The 20,104-nt window shown below is 38.9% G+C and overlaps 1 long non-coding RNA gene across 4 annotated transcripts; it reads left to right on the forward strand.

The window, feature by feature from the left end:
* The first annotated feature begins 663 nt into the window (after positions 1 to 663).
* LOC114477969 (uncharacterized) lies at positions 664 to 18,843 on the forward strand. Of its 4 annotated transcripts, none has more exons than XR_003675799.1 (8): positions 664 to 681; positions 13,636 to 13,696; positions 14,062 to 14,100; positions 15,726 to 15,752; positions 16,376 to 16,437; positions 16,552 to 16,620; positions 16,781 to 16,823; positions 17,966 to 18,843. It is a non-coding gene; the product is annotated as an uncharacterized LOC114477969 (long non-coding RNA). The 4 variants fall into 4 exon arrangements; XR_003675797.1 differs by lacking the exon at positions 664 to 681 and adding an exon at positions 8,335 to 8,379; XR_003675798.1 differs by lacking the exon at positions 664 to 681 and adding an exon at positions 8,837 to 8,855.
* The last annotated feature ends 1,261 nt before the right edge of the window (positions 18,844 to 20,104 follow it).

A 20,104-nucleotide genomic window follows, 5' to 3' on the forward strand; every position in this document is an offset into this window, starting at 1 on the left:
ATTTATAATGTTTTGTCGGTAAAAATTATTATATTATAACCTTGAAAAGTGCTCTAAAATGATAAGAGGATTTTTCCTCTTGCCCATACCTTTTTCCTCTATCATTATTATTATCATTCCCCTAACTAAACCTGAAATGAAATGTTAATAATAATCAGATGTAATTGCGTAAAATTCGTCATCAAATTGGGAATGCGTCATCAATTTGGAGCGAGGTGTTTGGGCTCATCCTGCAGTAAGAAAGGAGCAAATCACCCTCTAACTAATGATTGAGGGAATCAATGAAAAAAAAACACTTTGGGCATGTGTATGAAGCCCTAATACCACTTTTATGATGTTTAGAGCACAGAAAAGTTAAATTAGCTTAACATGGGCAATATAAAGGAGCAGTCTGCAACTCTTATAAAAGTGACTTTTTGTCATATTTACTAAAGCTGTCACTAAGTACGGACAGCTTTACATCAAATTAGTAGTTTGTCCTCCTGCAGCCTTTGGCAGATTGCAGAATGCACGGCGACCAAGCAATAAGAACCAATGAGAGGCAGGATTGCGTTTGATGGACTATCTGACAGCTGTTGCTCACAGTCCCCGCCCCCTTCCAGGAGCTGGAGTACCATCTTTTCTACAGTGTATGGTCTGGAGGAATAGAAAGATGGAATTAGCAACTGTTCTGCTTGAAAGGTAATTACTGCTGCTTAATTTACATTATGTTTGATTTGTAATTGTTATACTAGAACTATGTGGTGCATGTGTTGTTCATGTGCGCACAGCAGCCTCCGTGTGGGCTGCTGTAGTGCCACTGTGTTGTTGCTGCTGCTGCTGAGATGTGTGCACATTCAGAGAGAGAAGTGCTGCAGTAATATGCTTTTAACAGTGCATGTTATATTACCGTGATGTTGCTGTCAGACTAATGTTACCTTGTTAGCTCCCCTGAGGGAGGGACTTTGGAAAGTTTGGAGGCAGGGCAAGAGAGAAGCGGGGACGGTGGAGAGGTGGGGACGGTGGGGAGAGAGGGATCTGAGAGTTGCGGACTGCACCTTTAAGCCCCAAGGAAGACAACAGATTTTAGGTACTTTCTGTGATCTTTGAAGGGCATTGATGTTGAGTATATGTGGTCAGGGGCAGATGTCATTAAAGAGAGAAGCAACAAGGGGTTGACATAACCAAGATTAACACTTAAAAACAAACAAACAACAACAAAAAAAAACAAAGGTTTTTTTTTTTTTTTTTTTATGCAAGTAAGTGTCACCCAGTTCAGCAGAACATGCATTGTCAACCTCTTCTCACACAGCCCTGGGTAACAAGGGTGCAGCACTCATCCTTGGGGCAAAACGGCAAAGTCTTCACATGGTGTATGATGAGTATGGTGAGTCAGTATGTGCTTTACCAAACTGCTCCCAAAACACAAAACAACACAACAAACAGGTCTGGCATTTTGGAGTTAATCATGTGTCGCAAGAACAGCTGTAGCTTAGTCTAGAAATAAGTGAGTCATGCTATTAGGAGTCATCAAGCCATTGTTGGTGTTTATGGGTGGAAAGTGTGATACGATGTAGACGATCAGGGTTCGAGACGAGTTACTGTAGGTTAAAGTCAAACTGAGTCATGCATCAGCTTGTTTTCACGCTTAACAGGTCAGAGGAAAATGTATCTACATAATGAAATGTATTGCTGCTGCAAACTATATGAAATGGTTGCAACTTACAACAGCGTTGTCACCCACCAGTGCCAAGCGTTGGGCTGACATTCCTTGTGACAGGGTCAGGGGGTTATGGATAAAATACCTCGGGACTTAAGGCACGCAGCAACACATACTGAGGGATTGGTAGCTAGGAGAACTCAGTGGAAACGCAAGAAAATGTTCATGTACTCAACCCAGTGGAACAAATCTTACTTTAACCTCGACACTAACCCTGATTTACATGTATTGACACTTTATAACAGGCTGGTGAAGACTGATGAAACAACACATGTAACAGAGTAAAGGCTAATTATACTTACAGCTCCTCACAGCACTGCATTGTGTGCCAGCTGACATGAAAAGAGTAATCTATCAGCCCACTATAAAAGAATTTAATACACACACACACACACACACACACAGGCTGTGAAATAGGATTAAAGGAGTGCATTAAATGATCCCGTAAAAGCAGGCAGTGTGTTGCAGATATTTGAAGTTTATTTAGCTCTCACTTACGTCACACATGAAACAAAGAACCCGCTATTTTACATACCGTAGTAAATATGCTTGTCTACTATCTGTGGCCACATAGCATGTTAGAATTTGTAAAAAAAACAAAATAACAAAACAAAACCAAACCCAACAACAGAAGTCAGCAAAGCACAATGCGGAACTTCAATGTGAACCAGGTGGACAGGAAAACTTTGAAATGATTAAGTTACCACAAACGCACACAGTGCAGAGACTGCTTTTTGAAAAATGCCCCTGTCTGCAAAGATAAATGAACTCCGTGTATCCAAAGAAAGAGTTGACATTGTTGGATAATAGTGTATGATGTGATCAGTCGTTTCCATGCACACCTATAATAGATCATTGGAACAACTTCTAATATTTGAGACAAAACAGTGGGCGTCCTAAATCCAAGAGTGTTTGCAACACATGACTGTGCATTTACCAAGCTTGTAATTTCTTCCATGCTCTGCTGCAATAAAAATGACACTGAACAGTTCTATAGACACATCTGTGAAATTCCACTTCTTAAAAAGCCAAACTTATTCGGGTTTTGGTGAAAGAAAGATTTTCCAAAGACCAGGATTGCTTTTTCGTATGTGCAGCTAATGTGTGTGAAACAGACAGGGGGGCAACAAAATAGCAAGACACACACAGTTTATTTTTAATACAATTTTAGTTTAGTTGTTTTTATTGATTACCTTTCAAGACATAGATATACACGTAAAGTTTTCTATTTAAGGTAATTCATTTCATGGACTTTTGATAATGTTGTGCAGTGTCTTTTAATATCAAGTTGTTTGTATGTGAAACATTAGTGTTTTTCATTAGGGCACTTTAAAATAATAAAAGAGGTGCCCAAATATAAGAACGAGGAAACGCCTCACAAAAAAACAAGCAAACAAATTCAATATGTTCCTCTCACACTCACACTTTGCTCTCCGGTTTTAAAATTGATGTAAAATCAACCTTATTAAAAAAACATACCTGACACAAAAATTGTCCTAAAGTTGTTTGAAAAGACAGTTGTGGATCGATACATGACAAACTGTTTTCCTAAGCTATGTTTCTCCTCAGTGAAGGTGCCCATGGCAATGATGAAATTTATGGGTTGCCTTTAAGCTGACATTGCATATGAGATAACGACACTGTGATTGTCAGCACTGACGTGAGAAGTTGCTTATCAGTCACTTGACAGTACATTTAAAAAAGTTACATTCCCAATATTTTTGACAAGCTATAATTCCACACCCACCAACTGGGGTAGTATGCCTGTACTGACATGAATTCAAATATGTATCACTGTTTATAAAAAGGTCACATGTTGTTTGTTAAAGTCTGTATTCATACATGCTATATATATATATATATATATATATATATATAATATATATATATATATATATGTATGGAACAGAATTTACATTAAGTTATGAGTGTTATAAAAATGAAAAAGGTTATGTACAGATTGGTACATATATCAATATACACACACACAAGCGTGTACATACAGTACATGTACACTTGACCACCTACATATGTATATATTCATACATGCATGGGCAGACTATCTATATATACAGTCTGTCCATGCATGTATTTATACTGTATTGAATATATACCTATGTAGCATATGTAGGTGTATTGTACATGTACTGTATATATTATCTATATATATACCTCCACTGGCGCATGCTTGTGATGTCATCTGTTTGCGACGAGAACTGCAGTTTTGCCGTTTATTACTGTTTACACGGTGGCGAGACAGCGGCGCGTCACCAGGTTTCCCACTTTGGAAGGTGGTCTGGGATTCTTGCATTTTTACCCCATGAAAACCCCGGCGCAGTCTAAACGATAAGGAAATCTGGGAAAATATTTTGCTGTTTTCACCCGTGAGCGTTCTCGTGTAAACATACAGAAATTCCTTGCTCTATAGATAAATTATTAGGCAATCCTGCTCAGGTTAAATGTATAGAACAATAGCATGGTCTTGTTCACAGACCTATGGCGTAGTCTAAATTTGTCTGGAAGATATTTCTTCGAAAAACTTTACAGTAAAAGTGTCACCCCATGCAGAGCATCCTTTTGTTTTCAATGAGGGGCGAGGGGGCCCTGGTTTCCCTCTGTGACCATATTTTACTTCTTCACAGAACGGTCCAGCAAAATAAATAAACAAAAGATATCATCGTTACAAAGTGGCAGTGAGTCTTATAGTCAATAAGAGAACACAAAAGGTGGTTGAGAAAAACATCATCAGTTATCACACAATTTGTTCACACAGTGTGGACAATGGTTTCCCAGATGTTCAAAGACTGCCCCACATTAGATGTTAGTGAGGAATATTGGATAGCTAAGCAAAGTCAGACTTACAGAAAATGAAATGCATTACATACTACACCAGGGGTGCACACACTTTTTCAGCTCGCAAGCTACTTCTACCAAGGCATACTACCCTAATTGTTTAGAAATAAGTCAACCAAAGATTACAATGACTCCTTAGTAGGTGTGGGTGTGGAATTATAGCTTATCAAGAATATATTGTGAATATATATAAGCTCTTCACAATCTACTGTTTAGATTTTAATATTTACACTATTACAATTATTATCATTATTATTACTATTACAATTATGAAATCATTATTTGAAATTTGTATATTAAGGCAGGGCAAATTTATTTGTAGCACATTTCATACATAAGGCATGATTAAAAAGTGCATAGAATAGAATAGAAACTGTTCAACAGTTTAAAAATCAATAATCAGCCTTAAATCAGCAGTAAAAACATTTTAAATCAGCAGTGAAAACGTAAAAATTCTCCCTCTCATTCATACGCAGCAAAGAAATAGTGTCTTTAACTAAAAATGTCTACATTTGATTAAAATATATTAAAAAAAAATTTAAATATGTTTTAAAAAAATCAATGAAGCGAAATACAGCTGCTCACTTCATCAAAGGTTGTAAATGAACAGATTGGTACGCTAGGGCCCCCTCAAATTAAGGTCAAAAGCTGAATTGTTAGGTTTCAATAAAGGTATACGTGACTGTATCGTTGTCATTCATTTATGAGGCCTTGCGGCCCACGTGCGCAATCAACACAAAAGGCCTCCACGATCAACCGGTAGATTGCGCCATTCAACTGAATGACATGGATCAATCTCTTGCCCAAGGACATGCTGGCAGAGACATATTCGTAGTAAATACACTTGCTGGCAACATCTGAGAGCCTCGCTTCCACACTAGGGTTGCTTTCACGCTGGTATAGCTGTGGAATTGAGCCATTGGGCATTCTTTGGAAAGACCATGGTTCACCTGCTCACACTCTGACATCGCACCATGTGGCACACACAAAGGTGGCTGTTTCTACCATGCATCAATATTCCATTTGTTATTATTCTGTGTGAATCTTGATATTTTTTTCTGGAGGATAAAGCGGGAGAACTGAAGGAATGACCTCAGAGTCAACTTTGGAGCACCTCATCATATCAAGGGTCCCAGCCTGTGACACCCCTTCTTAGTGGTGAAACTATCCCATGTTTAGAGACTCATATCTGGGCTGCCTCTGTCCCCAGTGGTCACTGTTTGAATTCATTTTTTGGTGCTTCCTCCAAGGGCCAGCAACCACGGTCGCTGTCACTGTGGATTGACCACACAAGGCAATGGCTTCTCCAGCCCCCCTACCTCAGCCAGTGGGATCCCCTTGTAGTAGTGAGTCTGATTAGTAGTAAGCAAGTCTCAAGGACAGCCTTCTTCCACCTCCATAATATCTCTAAAATCAGGAATATCTTGGCCCAGAGTGATGCTGAAAAACTAATCCATGCATTTGTTACATCTAAACTAGTCCCGTACCCCTTCACACATTTAACCCAAAGTCATGTACCCCCAACTCCTGCACACTTAAAAAACATAATAATGTAATGTTATATACAATGTAGCCCGACAGTAAATTTTACCTATCCTGTTGAGAAATAGCAATAACCTAACATCATCATTAACATTAGCATAGCAATATCATTAACCGAGCATTGATACTGACCTAGTATTAGCTTTAACCTAGCATTAGCTTACCAATAGCAATAACCTAGCAGTATCATTAGCCTAGCAATAACATTTACCTAGAATTAGCATAAATCTAGCATTAGTTTAGCAATAACAATAACCTAGCATTAACCTTGCATTAGAATTCACATTAACATTAACTTTAACCCAGCATTAGCCTAACAATAGCATTTGCCTAGCATTGGCATTAACTTAGCAATAGCAAAAATCTAGCAGTAGCTTTCACCTAACAGTAGCTTGCCTTTAACCCAGCTATAGCATTTGCCTAACATTTGCATTAACTTAGCATTAGCTTAGCAATAGCAATAATCTAGCAGTAGCATTCACCTAACATTAACTTTAACCCAGCATTAGCATTAGCCTAACAATAGCATTAGCCTATCATTCAGACGGGAGGTGGAACAGCTGGCTCTCTGGTGCAGTCACAACCACCTGGAACTGAACCCGCTCAAGACTGTGGAGATGACAGTGGACTTCAGGAGAAATCCCCCCCACTCCCCCCCTTACCATTCTGAATAGCAAAGTGGCTACCGTGGACTCCTTCAGGTTCCTGGGATCCACAATCTCACAGGACCTGAAGTGGACCTCCCACATAGACACAACCAGGAAAAAGGCACAGCAGAGGATGTACTTCCTGCGACAGCTGAGGAAGTTCAACCTGCCCCAGGAGCTGCTGATCATGTTCTACACCTCCATCATTCAGTCTGTTCTGTGCACCTCCATCACTGTCTGGTTTGGATCTACAACCAAACTAGACAGACACAGACTACAAAGGATAATCAGGACTGCAGAAAAGATCATTGGTGTTGATCTGCCCTGCATCCAAGACTTATACCTGTCCAGGGTCAGGAAACGGGCAGGTAGCATCACTGCAGACCCCTCACACCCTGCACACAATCTGTTTAAACTCCTCCCCTCCGGCAGACGCTACACATCACTGTACCAAAACTACCCGCCATAAAAACAGTTTCTTCCCCCAGGCTGTCACTCTGATCAACTCTAAACAGTCATAGAGTGTCAGACCTGTTTCTGTTACTGTGAAATAACCTGGAACTAAACATATCAACCCTGGAACAACCTGTCACTGCAAAATGTTCATGGACATAATTTTTTCATTTAAATGTTCACCTGCACTACTCATCAATGCACTACTGCACTATTATCTTATTATTATTATTATTGTATTTTTATTTTATTTCATTATTATTATTATTATTATTATTATTATTATTATTTATTTTATTATTATTATTATTATTATCTTGTTATTTGTATTTAGTTTGCACATATTAGTCTAACTACTCTTATATTTATGTTTATACTTCTTTTTTTTTATTTATTTTTCTTTATTGTAGTTGATTGTTATTATTTAATGTTACACTACCTGAGAGAGCACAGGTCACCAAAAGAAATTCCTCGTGTGTATTCATACACCCTTGGCCAATAAGTTGATTCTGATTCTATTATTCTGATTCATTTACATTAACCTAGCATTAACGTTAACAGCTCTATTTATATTCTAGTTTCCTATGTTGTTGTTGTTGTTTTTATTCACATACCCCCTATGACAATTTACGTACCCCACTTTGGGAACCTAGGCTGTATAAGAAAGGGGGCACTTGAGCCAAAAAAGTTTGAGAACCACTGAATAAACCAATGGTCTTCATACAGTCCCTGATGAAAAGCATTAATGTTTGCGTGTGCGTGCGGTGCATGCGTGTTTGTAAACACACCCTAAATGACAGTGAACAGGTACAAGATCACATCGATAAATGATAAAACTCTTAACCAGACAAAGACTGGTTGGAGAAATATGCAGATATAATGATTCTTTACACAATGTACAATCTCAATGACACCAAACCTCATGTTGGCCCTAAGGACTTCATTGTGTGCATATTTCGCAATGTGCCCAGGCTCGTGTACCTGCAGAACAGATAAAACCAGTGGTGTCATATTTCAGCAAGCTCACAGCCAATTGAGAACAGTTTTCCCTAGTTACGAGTATACACCTGTGGCACACAGACACACACAGGCAGTTCCTATGATAACAAGGATCTAACAGCGGGAACCACAACGCTCCTACAGTGTGTAGAGGAAAGGACGAACTGAAGAACAACTCATTTAAATGTAAGTTTAACTTTCAGCAAATATTGAACTGTAGGCATTTCTCATTTCAGATGATAGTTGTGTCATACATGTAGAAAAAGCTTTGGTTCCCCCAAAAACTGAGTTCCCCAAAAACCATGCTTATCTCTACATGCATGTTGGTTTATGTGTGGTTTTCTCAACAGAAAATGTCATTTTGTTAGGTGTTAGTGGGAACAAAAGACAAGAAAATCCCCTGCAGCGGTGCACACTACGGAAAGCTGTCTTTAGTTGAAACTGAGCCACATGCTGTTGACTCCAAACTAAGCAAACAAAACGCCTGGAACTGAAAGTGTGGTCTCGGGAAAGCTGACATGCTGCTAAACTAGTTGAGCTGTACTCTGGCGTTTAGTGCACCTGAGGTTAATTAAATAGACGGTTAGCAGGTATACCCGCCACACCAAAAACACGTTGCTCAACAGGACAGCTCACATGGACCAACTCCCAGTTCTCTACATGTATGTTACTGGCTTTTAACATGCTTTGGAACAGGCGTTCTCAAACCGTTTGGATCCAGGGACCTCTGACACAGAGATCATTTTTAGCCCTCAATGCCTTAGGAATGACCTATTCTTTGAACTTTTCAACTTGAATATTTAAGATCTTTGTCGTAAAGAGTGGCTGTACTAGTCTTTTATATAGCATCAAAATGATTTATTGTATTACCAATAAACAAATTATGTTTTTTATGATTTTATAGCAATTGAGCAACAGTCCGGTATTAATACTATACATGGAAAATATGTTTGTTTTATTGCTGAATTGGATCTATATGTAGTTATACATAGCTAGAGTCCCTGGTGGTCTTCAGACCCCAGTTTTAGAACCACTACTTTGAAGAACTCCCAAGTGCAGCAGCCTTCTTTTGGACCAGTGGTTCTCAACCTTTTTTTGGATCGTGACCTCATTTGATAACAAGAATTTCTGGTGACCCCAAAGTCATTTTTTTTCAAGAATTAGTTTTTGATCATGTTTGAGCTCAGACTATTATTATTTTTTTTCTACTGCATTTTAGTTTAACTAGATTTATATTTCACAAAGTGAAAGTATAGAAATACAGTTGTTTAAGATTGTGTGTTGTTTTAATAAAATAAAAAATGAATTTAAAAAATATCAAAAATCTATTAAATTTTTCAGAAATTTCAGGTGATCCCACATGGGGTCCCTACCACAAGGTTGAAAAACCCTAGATAGATTTGTTTTATAATTTGTTATCATTTCCGGTCATCTCACACCTCGGGTGGGACCAAGCCTGACACTTTATTTGGTATTTTCCACTTTTTCTAAGTACCCCCTGTAGTGCTATTGCGTACCTTTAGGGGTACACGTACCCTTATTTGAGAACAATTTGCTTTGGACAATGGAGGAGTGTAATGACAGCTGGAGCACACCTGTGCAGGCAGGGCACTGCACACACGCCACTCTTTTTTTTCTTCAACATCATCAGCATTACACATTTGTGCAAAGACGTAATCATAAAGCGTCTTATTGTTACCATACACCAGCACTGTAACCGCACCATTTTCAGGAAATGTCTCGAACTGTTACCCACAGCCAGACAAGGGTTTTCCACTGAGACTATCTTAAGGGGTCTGCTTTTTAAGATACCGTGAAAATCCCCCAGTTTAGTGAGAACAGAGCTTTTCCCCGAAGTGGGCAAACTGAGCAGAAGCTCAAAGCTTTTCTGGTTAACAAGTAGCCTTATTCTTTAGCTCATCTGATCGTCTGATGCTCATCAGGGGGTGAGTGTCTTGTTGCACAGCAGAGACAGAGAAAACATATAATGGTATATATTTATCTAATGGATCAAAAACAGTTAAAATCTCCTACCCTTCTTGCTAGTGTTTTAGAGATGCTCTCAAATGAATGATTGAAGAATGACTTTCTTGCAGTTTGCCTTTTTCAGGGAATTATCTCCATATTTCCATTGCATTCCTTTTCTTTCTTTCTTCCCTTACCAAGTTCGAGTTCTTTCCAGCATCTTTTAAAACCTCTGTCATTCTGCCAGCATGAATCAGAGATTTGCCTCCAGACAACAGTAGATCTTTTATTTTAGAAGTCAATGGCATACACTATCAGCTTAGGTTTTCAGTCTTTATTGTCTAAACACTGTGCACTTGGAAATAAAAAACCCTGGTATGATGCACTGCAGCAGCCCACGTCCTACTGTCTTTTGTGATTATCATCATTCAGTTAAAGTTCTGTACGTATTCTTTCTGTGACAGAGATCATGATACTACTTTTTAATTAGATAGTTATGCCCCCTTTTGTTATTCTGTCAAGCCTACTACACAGGTTTTTTTGATCTCTGGGTTAAAACCACAGTTTCATCAAGTAGTGTCAAGGAGGTTACACTGCATTCTTTTTTTCTCAGAAACCCTCAGTGTGACTTCACTTAGTTGGTGTTCTGATGCTATAGAACAACAGCTTTGTCTTAGTCTGATAAAGTCTATGTTTTCCAATGTTTTGTTCACAGTAGTGTCATACAGTACGTGGATACATGACGCACTAGATAATACTGATCTGTTGGAGCTTGTGTGTGTTCACTGTTTCACAATGGCTGCACACATGCAAAGGGAGGGAAGTGCAAGCAAATACAGGATATGGGTTTACAAGACCGAAGTGCATCATTGTCGCACACACTCCCACATCCTCAGAGTTATTACTCTGCTGGTTTCAATGGCCCACTGCTGCAAAATTCAATCCTAAAACCTTCATATTAGAGTTAACGGTGTGGCTTTCACACTCATTGTGTTTCCAAGGAGGATTGCTGCTTGATCTACACAGCTAACTGAGAAAGGTATTGCGAGGTTTTTTATTCATTTCATCAGCAGTCTTTGTTACTTTGTTTTGAGGGTAGTTCATTGTAGCGAGCAGCTGAGCGTGTTAAAGCTATAGGAAAAATAAAATGGTTTCGGCTTCACTTGGATAAACAGCAGCTGTTGAGGTGACTGTTGAGTAAATATTTCAAGAAACATTTCTCTTTGCTGGACCAGACTATTGGTATCCAATTTTACAAACCTGACTGGAAGCAAATAACAAACTGAGTGCTCTTCTGTTCTTGTTACATCATTGTTTTTAAGCGTAAGATGCTTTTTGTTTTGACATAAGTAGTCAGGAATCTTTGCCAAGCTTTGCAGTCAAGTTATTTTCCCAACTTGTATATGTTTTTCTGTAAACTCAGCGGCTCTGATGTCTTTATACAGTTGTGATTTTTATCATGGGTGTCAAAGTCTTCGTCAGCCGTGCACAGTGGTTTAGCAGAAAGTTATTAAAGAGATTGTTGGTTGTCTGTTCTGCTGCGTTTATGTACATTTACAAAAAAATGTTTGGACATCCCTTAGTTATACATTAAATCTAGAGGACTGAGTGTTTTCATTTATATCTAACATTTTACACAAGATTCTGAAGTTCATAGGTCTTCTAACGTGATTAGACAGGTTTCAGGTTATTCCTGTCAGTGGGAAATTGCTTTGAGGGAGGTGGGATGAAAATGAGACCTACTTTCCCTCCTCCAGCAGCAGCAGCAGCACAATGAATGCCTGTTACAGACTGTAGCATATATGGTTTACATGATTTGTTGATTCTTCATTTACCATCTATGATCTTTGCAACCACAGCTATAAGGCAGCTAAAGGCACTTTATAGGCATGCCTCTGGTTTAGTATTTGTCGCAAATTGCATGTGATATGAAGGAGCAAATTTAGTCACCGTTCAAATGCGCTAGAATATATTACCCAATTTGAGAAGTATTGCATGCGTCAGGAACCATTTGGATACAGAGGCAGTGAACTGAGTTGATAAACATTTCCAAATTGGATCAGCATATTTTTTCAGTCAAAGTGAGACTGAACAGCAAATTGGATACAGAAAGGGATTTTATTTGCAGCTGTGAAGGTTTGGAGATTTACTTCAGCTATTCAAAAGGCCAGAACAGCACACGTAAACTCCTTCAAACTCAATCAGCCATTTGTTTAATTATCCTTATTTTAATATTTAAAATGGTTCAAAATGCCAGTATGGCCTTTTAGTGCACGAATAATGCTGCTGCAGACCAGGGTGTGTTGTATTCTACAATGGCTGTAGCAAACAATTTACATAAGCTAAATTTGTATTACTTTGTTCCTTATTTGCATTATGGATGTGTATAAAAGTTCCCTAACAATCAAGCACTTGCAAAAGGGAACATTGTTTGTTCCTTAAATTGTAGCTATAAAGCAGTAACTAGTAGTTGGCTTTACACAGTGTGTTGTGTCGGGTATGTATTTAGGGTTTGTTGGTCTTATTATCATATTTAATCAGCAGCACATTCCCATTGCAGGTCTTTTCGGTTCATTCCACGTAGTCATCAAACATAAGGAAACAGGACACAATGGGCATTGCAAACAATGAACATGCATGCCTTGAGTAACATGTGGCACAAAGGTCAATAGGAGCATTCCCTAAGTGCACAGTCTCCAACTTGGCATACATTACCATTGGTTCCTGATCCATTTCCAATTTCAATGGCTAAACCCTGAGCATGGAGGCTGTATCCGGAACTTCCAGTGGAAGAGGAGGTCGTTTTTGTGATTTCCCACTTACAATTATCAACATTGGTATTGTGTTGGACACAGATGGGGCTTTGTTTGACGGCATGAAAACAGCTGTGTTTCACATCTATGCGCTGGTGGTGGTGCAGAAGGGATGTAAGGTTTGTTTTGGGCCCCGAGCCACGAGGAAGTTGTTTTCCTAACAATAACAACTAGAACACAAAGGGAATTATCCTTTTCTATATTTGCTTTCAAATGTTGTCTTTTAGATGTAGTTTTGCATATTTAATTGTCTCTACATATGTCAGAGCAGCCATGCGTTCAATAGGGTTGATGGGAAAATGATGAATTGACACTTGTTATCAGCCAAGTGTGTTCTCAGAACACTGTTTCTGCTGAGCGTCAGGGAAAATGTTGTTATGTTTTGACCCTCTTTCCATCGTTCCCTTAGATCACATCCCAGATTAGCCCACATATTTTTTAACTGGTGAAAAAGAAGCAATGACTGGTTGGCTTAAAACTTGGTAGTTTTCCACTGACTAGCAGTATCTTATCCTAAAACCCTCACACAGGCCCTAATAATAGACGGCGTCTCTGCTTTCCATCAGACCCCATCTCAAGACCAAAACTTCCAAGACTTCCAACACATCAATGACTGAATATTAATAGCAGATATTTATAACTTGGTGTCTTTCTTCCCTTGCAGCATTTGAAGATGATGCGATTGCCGTTCCTGTGTCTCCTGCTTCTGCTTCCAGCTGTTACTGGTAAGCTCAAGTTGCTGCTACGCTTTGCCTTGATAAACTTCTATTCATGATCTGTACATCCCTGTGCCACACTGGTTACTTCCACTGCCTCCATGCAAATACTGTAGCCTATCTTCAGCATGCAACAAGAGTTTTGTACTTTCACAACTGAATTCCACAGCCACTATTAATTAAGGGCGCAACAGTCAGAATTTTAATGATGTACTTTACTAGAGGTAAGGTGGAGAAAAAGTGGAACAGACAGGTGACCCTACATACATCCTTTGAATGTTGCCAAATTTTGCTGCACCATTTTAAGTATTTTAACAAAAAAAGACAGATTTGATTCCAAAATGTCATATAATGTGAACTTGTCCCATTTTCAGGTGTTGCAGACGATTTCGAAGGGTCAGCTTTTGAAGATGGTATGTATGTTTTGGACAAATTTAGGAAAGCAGCAGCACTTAGGAAAACGTCTAACTTGCTTACATTTGTGTTAGGATACTGTAATCTCAGAAAGATCAGGAATTCTTGCACAAGATCAATGTAGGACGTGTAGAAGAAAAGAGAAAATCTATCTTTATTTTTGCATTTAGGCTAATGTAGAGACACTTAATGCATCAATGAAGTTGTTGCATCACTTTGTCTCTTTTATTACTTGTAGATATTGTTAAAAACACATTTTGATTACTCCTTGGATTACTCGGGATTGCTCTAACTGGGAAAACTATGCTTACTTGTGTTCATTTCCAAATTGAAAAAATATTTACTCATTTAATCTTAAAACGAGGAGCTGTCTATTCATGATGAATAATATTGTTGAAGCCACATATTTCCTGAAATTCATTGAGTTTTGCCATGTTATTTTTGGTAACTGTTACGTCCCTAGTCTAGGGTAGGAACAAACACATTTAAAAGAAACACAGAGAATTGAATAAGGCAAAGGTCATTTATTGCCCAACAATTAAACACAAAAACAGAAGCATAAACGTCAGTGGTGAACCAAGGCCAAAATAATAAATAAACTCCTATATTAAGCCTATACACAAAAACCTAGAAAACAAAAAATGAAATGGCCCAGCTCACCCCTACAGGCTTCTTTACAAAATACAAACAATAATTCCAGGTGCAGTTCAAACTCAAACGCTGGGTAAACCAGGAACACTGAGAATACAAGGAAATAACTCAAAACGCTGGTTAAACCAGGAACACTGAATACAAGGAAATACTCAAAACGCTGGTTAAACCAGGAACACTGAATACAAGGAAATAACTCAAAACGCTGGTTAAACCAGGACACTGAATACAAGGAAATAACTCAAAACGCTGGTTAAACCAGGGACACTGAATACAAGGAAATAACTCAAAACGCTGGTTAAACCAGGGACACTGAATACAAGGAAATAACTCAAAACGCTGGTTAAACCAGGGACACTGAATACAAGGAAATAACTCAAAACGCTGGGTAAACCAGGAACACTGAATACAAGGAAATAACTCAAAACGCTGGGTAAACCAGGGACACTGAATACACACACACACTTCCCACAGCCAGATACACTCTTGGTGGCCAGCAAGCAAGGGAGAGTCACACAGCCACTACTGCTCTCCACCAGCTTCTGGGGTAGACAGTCCTTATGTAGGGCCACACCCTGGGGAGACCCAATCAGCATCCTTGGTGATGGCCACTCCCTGCTGTCCCTGCTCATTTGGCTAGATATTACATTGTGGAAGAGCTCTCACTCCTCCACCACACAGTAAACACATAAGGCACCAGCCGTAACAGTAACAAATCATAAAGGAACATTTTTTTGCTACTCATGAGGACATGTAATTATCTGTGGACAATGCTGATTCACACCACATAATATTTTTGCGCTTCCTGTCGTTTTTGGCCCTTCGCTGCCTTCTAAAGATTTCTGATCAATAGTGTAGCTCAATGATTACTGTTGTATCCTCTCTTTTGTGCAATGCAGTAACTCCTACGCTGCTCACAATAAAGGCTTTCCTTGTGTTTGTTTTAATATGAATCAATTTTCTCCATTTGCAGATGATGAGGATTCAGTCCAGAAAAGTGGTATGTTTATTTTCTTCTTCTTTTTTTAGTAAACGTGAGTGTCCGACTATTGCCGCATACAGTAGTGGCAGCCATCCAGAGGACAGTTTGGGAGGCAGCTAGGCCATCTGTACTTATTGTCAGTAACTCTGCATTGTGGGAGATTGCTACAGTCCTTTGAGATGTGAGAAAGGCAGTGGCCCCTGTTGGCTTTACCTCCCCTCGACCATTAAACCCTGAATGGAATCAATTAGCTCTCTAGTGGGGCTCTGTGGATTCCGCTGAAAGGCCAATGAGCACGTCGACATCTTTGCCGTCCTGTCGGTTAGCTAATAAACATTGGCATTCTCCTTCTCTGTCCATGCTTCACGCTGCCACTCTTCATCTGGGCTTTGATAGGCGCGGCGTAGAATTACAGATCTGTTCAGTGCAGCAATACATCCTGCTTGTTGTTGGAGAAACAACCTTCTATGCAGCTCAAATCTTACTCAGTAAATACAGAAAAGGTTTTTCATATTTAGATTTTTCAATAAAATGTGTAATTGAACTGGTTGCAGTTATAGTTTGTTTTTTTAACACATGATTTTTTGCAGAATGATGTTCAGTAGAAACTTCCCTTTTTAAAATATGTTTTCAATTTGCAGTGCGAGGTGGACTTCCTGGCACAGCTGTGGACAAGACCATAGGTTATGATGAAAGCTAAATGGTAAACAACAAGTTTATTTAAGTATACTGCACACTATTCTATTAATAAAAATGGCAACATAAAACTGATAATATTAAGAATTATACCTCAATTTTTTATTTCTTTTTTTTAAAGACAAGTTGACGCTGATTATCATTATTGCGGCAGTGGCTGTCTTGACACTCTCAGTTGCAGCAATAGTCGGTAAGTAGTATTAAAATACTTAGGTATTAGTCATAGAAATATGAAGCACTACTTTCCACAGTCCTACAGGGGACAAAAACACAGCTGTGGTAGCAAATCAACAGTTCCTGCCCAAAGTAAATATAGACTTTTTATAAATGCTTATTTTTTTTCTTTCTAGCAATTCTTCTAATAAGGCGCAAAATGAACAGTCGGCAGCAAGGGTAAGTTGGAATCACTTTTAAGATGCAAATTTTAGTATAAGTACGTAAGCTTTTCTCTTTCAAGAAGTTTATATTGCACAAGTGTGTTGAGAAATTCATGTTTTCACTTAATGCTAAGTCAGACACTAAGTGACAGAACCAGTCTAGTAGGTAACAGCTTTTTTCATTGCTCATGCCACTTTGCCCTAGATTGTCAACTTGTCAACATTAAAACCAGTCGAAAATACTCACCAGTGAATCAGAATCAGCACCCACCCATCTGAGCTCGCCTGGACTTGTTTAGTCATTAGTAATACAACCAGAATGCTTCACCCCCCTTTATCCATTCATCCATCTGAAGCATTAAACAATAGCCTTTTAGACAGGGCCTACGCATATGTATGACCACATAGGACAGGACCAAACCTGCCTTTATGCTGCAGTCAACTCTACTCAGGAATAAAGCAGTGCTGTGAATATGATCATGACCTAATGACAGGAATCGGCCAGTGGCAACCATACAGCAGAACAGCCTAAAACCAGTTAGACACACTCACGTGCGTTGGCCCTCTCCACACTTAAGATTATTCAACTGCAATTGACTTTAAGCATGGTGTTTACAGAGTGATTTATTTAGTTAGCTTTGAAAGGGGTAATATATTTTGACCTTCTGCTTGTATCAGAGGGTTAATAAGTTCAAATTACTCTTTGGAGGTTTGCTTTCTATTGAAGTAGAGACACCCAAGTCAAAAATCAAGGGTTAAATTCCTCTGCAGGATTACGTGCTGCCTCCAGGGGGGCTGCAGTCAGCTCTGGCTGTATGTGTGCTGACAGATTGCTCTGTAGAAAGGAGGCTTAATCACACAGCAACCTTTGGCTTGTTGGATCAACAGTGCCTGGCAAGGTTAGAAGTCCCACCTGGGGATGAGATGTTTTTTGAGATGATGTAGTCATCGTGAACTTGTCACCACCGTGCAGCATGAGATAGTTATTCTGTTTTGGGAAAGCCAACATACAGGGATGCTTCTGTTTTCTTTAGTAGTGGAAACAAACAAATAACATAGTGCCTAAAAATACCACAAGACTGCATAATGTTCATTGTTCCTCACCTCATACTCTTCTCCTGTGACCTAGCTGTTATTTGTGTATCTCTTGTTCTTCAGGATCTACTCAGTGCCCACAGAACAGGACCAGAAAGGGGCCGTCTAGCCCCTAACAGAGAAGAAGCAGCTTTCTAACACACGGGCCAGAGACGAGCGCTGCATCAAGCTGCCTTATGGCCACTCTTTGACTCAGGACAGTTGGACTTCTTTGCACAACAGCTTGCTTTACATCCTCTCAGCTCAGTGCTCAATCCTTCACAACCCTCATTTTGCATTTAACATATGCAATGTTTTGTTTTTTTTTTCCACTGTTGTGTACATTTGATTTGTCCCATCGGTTTGTACGTCACACACATCATTTAGGACATTTGGAACACATTCAAACCATCTAATTGGATTCTATTTGAGGAATCCAAATCAAAGCAAATAAATATGGCTTGAAGCTTCTTTTGTTTAAATGGATAATCTAGCACAGCCAGAGCTCTGAAACAAGAAATTATGCGAACCAGTTCTTCAATGAAACTGTGTTTGCGTTTGATTCGGAGCATGTGGAACAGAACTGTCTGCGTGAAACGGTTGTTCAGCGAGACAAACCGTGCTAATCCAAATTAAACCATAGTGCTCACTTCATTTTCTTATTCACTTGTCTGACATACTCTGTTCCTGGCCCATTAGGAATGAAAATGAGCAGTGTCTTTTCAACTTCAGTGGAAGAAAAACTTGTGTTGAGCTCTTCCTTTTGGAATACTGCAAATTAATGAATGTTGCCCCAACCAATGCTGCTTTTTCTTTTTACCCCGTCTTGCACTAAAAGGCATTCACTTCCGTCTTGCAGGTTGTAAATTGAATTCTGAATGCTTTGGAAAGTTAGATTGATGCCTCCCACGTATGTAGAATGAAGCTTGGTGTGAGCGAGGAATAAAATCCTAACGAATTTACTAAAGTGGGATGATTGGGAAAACACCAACACCACCTTTGTTCCGCTTAAGAATTGTGCAATTTAAATTCCAATGAAAGCAGTAACATAGTATGCATAAAAGATTCTAGCATTGTAGCACACTGGGTGCATTCTGTTTGCGTCTTGACTAAAGTTTGAGGAAAGTCAGCATTCAACTATCAATCAGGAGCGATAATGGAGTCTTCAACACTGACAATAGTCAATCAGTTTAAACTCTGGATTTGTTGGAGCATGATCTTAGTCTTCTCGTCTACTAAATCTTGCATCTAATTATGGCAATTATGACAGTAGTTGGCTGCTGTCCCGTTATGGAAAATAACAGTTGCCTTTGATATGGTGCAAAATAGAATTCTTCTATTATCCTGAAATCTATGGTTCCCAGATTATCTAACCGACAAGAAAGGGCAGATATGATCACTAGTAGGACATTTACGTAGTCTTGTGTAAATATCAGCAGTGCTGAGTGTACAGTATGTCCACTTTTGCTCAGTAAGATCTCATTATGTTTCAGAATTTCAAAGGGAGGATACTTATGTGGGAGGAATGCAGCGCAAAACATTTCAACCTTTATAAGTTTGTGTAGTCATTACGTTTGCCTATTATTTGTGTTGGACAAACAAACCATAGTCCAACAAAGTATTCTCCAGGGTATTTGATCCACCCTGCATCATTCTTTTAGGCAAAAACAACTGTTACGTCCTCATGTAATCTTATTTTTTTTCCTTTCTCATTTTATTCATTGATAATGACTGCGAAACATGTAGCTTTTAAAGGGTTTTTATTTTTTCTTTACTCACAGTTTCATGTATACTACATTAATATGTTAACTTCTAATTATTGCCAATTGTGAAAACATACTTCTATTTTTAGAGCATTTTGTCTCTTCCCTGGGAAATTTTGTCATATGGGGTTTTGTTTTAAAAAGCATAATGCACATGAGGGGAAAAAGGATGGAAACGGGTTCATTTACAAGATTGTAGTCTGATTTTATGCCTTGAGCACACCCTGTCAAACTACCTTAAGTGAAAATTGGCCTAGTTCTATCTTCTGTGTAAGTGGTCAGAAAAACTACCTTGAAGGCCGACAGACATGAGCAGGGTTACAAACCCAACGCTTATCCAATATTGTACATAATACAAGAGCTCACATGAAGATGCTGGTCTTCTGTCCTATTAGAACAGTAGATCTTTCCATCTTTCTAATGCATTAGTACTACTATAGTAGTAATAGTAGTCAGTGAT

The sequence above is a fragment of the Gouania willdenowi genome, chromosome 16 (assembly GCF_900634775.1).
Source record: "Gouania willdenowi chromosome 16, fGouWil2.1, whole genome shotgun sequence".
Taxonomy (NCBI): Eukaryota; Metazoa; Chordata; class Actinopteri; order Blenniiformes; family Gobiesocidae; genus Gouania; species Gouania willdenowi.